The sequence below is a fragment of the Oncorhynchus mykiss genome, chromosome 15, assembly GCF_057628025.1.
Source record: "Oncorhynchus mykiss isolate SJ-2025 chromosome 15, ASM5762802v1, whole genome shotgun sequence".
Lineage (NCBI taxonomy): Eukaryota > Metazoa > Chordata > Actinopteri > Salmoniformes > Salmonidae > Oncorhynchus > Oncorhynchus mykiss.
In genome coordinates, this window is record NC_143036.1 from 9,865,002 (window position 1) to 9,870,748 (window position 5,747).

The window sequence follows — 5,747 nt, forward strand, 5'->3', positions numbered from 1 at the left end:
TCCCTCAGTCTCTCTCTCTCTCTCTAAAACACATTACCCCCCTCCGTCTCCCCCTCACTCAGTCTCTCTCTCTCTCTCTCTAAAACACATTACCCCCTCCATCTCACTCTCCCTCAGTCTCTCTCTCTCTCTCTCTCTCTAAAACACATTACCCCCCTCAGTCTCCCCCTCCCACAGTCTCTCTCTCTCTCTCTCTAAAACACATTACCCCCCTCCGTCTCGCCCTCCCTCAGTCTCTATCTCTCTCTCTCTCTCTCTAAAACACATTACCCCCCTCAGTCTCCCCCTCCCACAGTCTCTCTCTCTCTCTCTCTCTCTAAAACACATTACCCCCCTCCGTCTCACCCCCCCTCACCCTCTCTATCTCCAAACACATTACCCCCCTCCGTCTCGCCCTCCCTCAGTCTCTCTCTCTCCAAAACACATTACTCCCCTCCGTCTCGCCCTCCCTCAGTCTCTCTCTCTCCAAAACACATTACCCCCATCCGTCTCGCCCTCCCTCAGTCTCTCTCTCTCCAAAACACATTACCCCCCTCCGGCTCGCCCTCCCTCAGTCTCTCTCTCTCTCTCCAATTACATTACCTCCCTCCATCTCGCCCTCCCTCAGTCTCTCTCTCTCTCTCTCTCACCAAAACACATTACCCCCCTCCGTCTCGCCCTCCATCACTCTCTCTCTCCAAAACACATTACCCCCCTCCGTCTCGCCCTCCCTCACTCTCTCCATCTCCAAAACACATTACCCCCCTCCATCTCACCCTCCCTCAGTCTCTCTCTCTCTCCTAAACACATTACCCCCCTCCATCTCACCCTCCCTCAGTCTCTCTCTTTCTCTCCAAAACACATTACCCCCCTCCGTCTCACCCTCCCTCACTCTCTCTCTCTCTCTCTCCAAAACACATTACCCCACTCCATCTCACCCTCCCTCAGTCTCTCTCTCTCTCTCTTTCCAACACACATTACCCCCCTCCATCTCACCCTCCCACAGTCTCTCTCTCTCTCCAAAACACATTACCCCCCTCGGTCTCACCCTCACTTAGTCACTCTCTCTCTCTCTCTCTCTCCAAAACACATTACCCCCCCTCCGTCTCGCCCTCCATCACTCTCTCTCTCCAAAACACATTACCCCCCTCCGTCTCGCCCTCCCTCACTCTCTCCATCTCCAAAACACATTACCCCCCTCCATCTCACCCTCCCTCAGTCTCTCTCTCTCTCCAAAACACATTACCCCCCTCCATCTCACCCTCCCACAGTCTCTCTCTCTCTCCAAAACACATTACCCCCCTCGGTCTCACCCTCACTTAGTCACTCTCTCTCTCTCTCTCTCTCCAAAACACATTACCCCCCCTCCGTCTCGCCCTCCATCACTCTCTCTCTCCAAAACACATTACCCCCCTCCGTCTCGCCCTCCCTCACTCTCTCCATCTCCAAAACACATTACCCCCCTCCATCTCACCCTCCCTCAGTCTCTCTCTCTCTCCAAAACACATTACCCCCCTCCATCTCACCCTCCCTCAGTCTCTCTCTTTCTCTCCAAAACACATTACCCCCCTCCGTCTCACCCTCCCTCAGTCTCTCTCTCTCTCTCTTTCCAACACACATTACCCCCCTCCATCTCACCCTCCCACAGTCTCTCTCTCTCTCCAAAACACATTACCCCCCTCCGTCTCACCCTCCCTCACTCTCTCTCTCTCTCCAAAACACATTACCCCACTCCATCTCACCCTCCCTCACTCTCTCTCTCTCTGTCTCTCTCCAAAACACATTACCCCCCTCCGTCTCGCCCTCCCTCAGTCTCTCTCTCTCTCTCTCTCTCTAAAACACATTACCCCCCTCCATCTCACCCTCCAACAGTCTCTCTCTCTCTCCAAAACACATTACCCCCCTCCGTCTCGCCCTCCCTCAGTCTCTCTCTCTCCAAAACACATTACCCCCCTCCGTCTCGCCCTCCCTCAGTCTCTCTCTCTCCAAAACACATTACCCACCTCCGGCTCGCCCTCCCTCAGTCTCTCTCTCTCTCTCCAATAACATTACCTCCCTCCGTCTCGCCCTCCCTCAGTCTCTCTCTCTCTCTCTCTCACCAAAACACATTACCCCCCTCCGTCTCGCCCTCCATCCTCTCTCTCTCCAAAACACATTACTCCCCTCCGTCTCGCCCTCCCTCACTCTCTCCATCTCCAAAACACATTACCCCCCTCCATCTCACCCTCCCTCAGTCTCTCTCTCTCTCCTAAACACATTACCCCCCTCCATCTCACCCTCCCTCAGTCTCTCTCTTTCTCTCCAAAACACATTACCCCCCTCCGTCTCACCCTCCCTCACTCTCTCTCTCTCTCCAAAACACATTACCCCACTCCATCTCACCCTCCCTCAGTCTCTCTCTCTCTCTCTTTCCAACACACATTACCCCCCTCCATCCTACCCTCCCACAGTCTCTCTCTCTCTCCAAAACACATTACCCCCCTCCGTCTCACCCTCCCTCACTCTCTCTCTCTCTCCAAAACACATTACCCCACTCCATCTCACCCTCCCTCAGTCTCTCTCTCTCTCTCTTTCCAACACACATTACCCCCCTCCATCTCACCCTCCCACAGTCTCTCTCTCTCTCCAATACACATTACCCCCCTCGGTCTCACCCTCACTTAGTCACTCTCTCTCTCTCTCTCTCTCCAAACCACATCACCCCCCTCTGTCTCGCCCTCCCTCAGTCTCTCTCTCTCTCTGTCTCTCTCCAAAACACATTACCACACTCCATCTCGCCCTCCCTCAGTCTCTCTCTCTCTCTTTCTCTCTCTCTCTAAAACACATTACCCCCCTCCATCTCACCCTCCCACAGTCTCTCTCTCTCTCCAAAACACATTACCCCCCTCGGTCTCACCCTCACTTAGTCACTGTCTTTCTCTCTCTCTCTCCAAAACACATTACCCCCCTCCATCTCGCCCTCCCTCAGTCTCTCTCTCTCCAAAACACATTACCCCCCTCCGTCTCGCCCTCCCTCAGTCTCTCTCTCTCCAAAACACATTACCCCCTCCGTCTCGCCCTCCCTCAGTCTCTCTCTCTCCAAAACACATTACCCCCCTCCGGCTCGCCCTCCATCACTCTCTCTCTCCAAAACACATTACCCCCCTCCGTCTCGCCCTCCCTCACTCTCTCCATCTCCAAAACACATTACCCCCCTCCATCTCACCCTCCCTCAGTCTCTCTCTCTCTCCAAAACACATTACCCCCCTCCATCTCACCCTCCCTCAGTCTCTCTCTTTCTCTCCAAAACACATTACCCCCCTCCGTCTCACCCTCCCTCACTCTCTCTCTCTCTCCAAAACACATTACCCCACTCCATCTCACCCTCCCTCAGTCTCTCTCTCTCTCTCTTTCCAACACACATTACCCCCCTCCATCGCACCCTCCCACAGTCTCTCTCTCTCTCCAAAACACATTACCCCCCTCCGTCTCACCCTCCCTCACTCTCTCTCTCTCTCCAAAACACATTACCCCACTCCATCTCACCCTCCCTCAGTCTCTCTCTCTCTCTCTTTCCAACACACATTACCCCCCTCCATCTCACCCTCCCACAGTCTCTCTCTCTCTCCAATACACATTACCCCCCTCGGTCTCACCCTCACTTAATCACTCTCTCTCTCTCTCTCTCTCCAAAACACATCACCCCCCTCTGTCTCGCCCTCCCTCAGTCTCTCTCTCTCTCTGTCTCTCTCCAAAACACATTACCACACTCCATCTCGCCCTCCCTCAGTCTCTCTCTCTCTCTTTCTCTCTCTCTCTAAAACACATTACCCCCCTCCATCTCACCCTCCCACAGTCTCTCTCTCTCTCCAAAACACATTACCCCCCTCGGTCTCACCCTCACTTAGTCACTGTCTTTCTCTCTCTCTCTCCAAAACACATTACCCCCCTCCATCTCGCCCTCCCTCAGTCTCTCTCTCTCCAAAACACATTACCCCCCTCCGTCTCGCCCTCCCTCAGTCTCTCTCTCTCCAAAACACATTACCCCCTCCGTCTCGCCCTCCCTCAGTCTCTCTCTCTCCAAAACACATTACCCCCCTCCGGCTCGCCCTCCATCACTCTCTCTCTCCAAAACACATTACCCCCCTCCGTCTCGCCCTCCCTCAGTCTCTCTCTCTCCAACAACATTACCTCCCTCCGTCTCGCCCTCCCTCAGTCTCTCTCTCTCTCTCTCTCTCTCCAAAACACATTACCCCCCTCCGTCTCGCCCTCCATCACTCTCTCTCTCCAAAACACATTACCCCCCTCCGTCTCGCCCTCCCTCAGTCTCTTTCTCTCTCTCTCTCTCCAAAACACATTACCCCCTCCGTCTTGCCCTCCCTCAGTCTCTCTCCTTCTCCAAAACACATTACCCCCTCCGTCTCGCTGTCCCTCAGTCTCTCTCTCTCCAAAACACATTACCCCCCTCCGTCTCGCCCTCCCTCAGTCTCTTTCTCTCTCTCTCTCTCCAAAACACATTACCACCTCCGTCTTGCCCTCCCTCAGTCTCTCTCTCTCTCCAAAACACATTACCCCCCTCCGTCTCGCCCTCATCACTCTCTCTCTCTCCAAAACACATTACCCCCCCTCCGTCTCGCCCTCCCTCACTCTCTCCCTCTCCAAAACACATTACCCCCCTCCATCTCACCCTCCCTCAGTCTCTCTCTCTCTCTCTCTCTCCAAAACACATTACCCCCCCATCTCACCCTCCCTCAGTCTCTCTCTCTCTCTCTCCAAAACACATTACACCCCTCCGTCTCACCCTCCCTCACTCTCTCTCTCTCTCTAAAACACATTACCCCACTCCATCTCAACCTCCCTCAGTCTCTCTCTCTCTCTCTTTCCAACACACATTACCCCCCTCCATCTCACCCTCCCACAGTCTCTCTCTCTCTCTCCAAAACACATTACCCCCCTCGGTCTCACCCTCACTTAGTCTCTCTCTCTCTTTCCAAAATACATTACCCCCCTCCATCTCGCCCTCCCTCAGTTGCTCTCTCTCTCCAAAATACATTATACCCCTCCATCTCGCCCTCCCTCAGTCTCTCTCTCTCTCTCCAAAAGACATTACCCCCCCTCCGTCTCACCCTCCCACACTCTCTCTCTCTAAAACACATTACCCCACTCCATCTCACCCTCCCTCAGTCTCTCTCTCTCTCTCTAAAACACATTACCCCCCTCAGTCTCCCCCTCCCACAGTCTCTCTCTCTCTCTCTCTCTCTAAAACACATTACCCCCCTCCGTCTCGCCCTCCCTCAGTCTCTCTATCTCTCTCTCTCTCTCTAAAACACATTACCCCCCTCAGTCTCCCCCTCCCACAGTCTCTCTCTCTCTCTCTCTCTAAAACACATTACCTCCCTCCGTCTCACCCCCCCTCACCCTCTCTATTTCCAAACACATTACCCCCCTCCGTCTCGCCCTCCCTCAGTCTCTCTCTCTCCAAAACACATTACCCCCCTCCGTCTCGCCCTCCCTCAGTCTCTCTCTCTCCAAAACACATTACCCCCCTCCGGCTCGCCCTCCCTCAGTCTCTCTCTCTCTCTCCAAACACATTACCCCCCTCCGGCTCGCCATCCCTCAGTCTCTCTCTCTCTCTCCAATAACATTACCTCCCTCCGTCTCGCCCTCCCTCAGTCTCTCTCTCGCTCTCTCTCTCCAAAACACATTACCCCTCTCCGTCTCACCCTCCCTCACTCTCTCTCTCTCTCTAAAACACATTACCCCACTCCATCTCACCCTCCCTCAGTCTC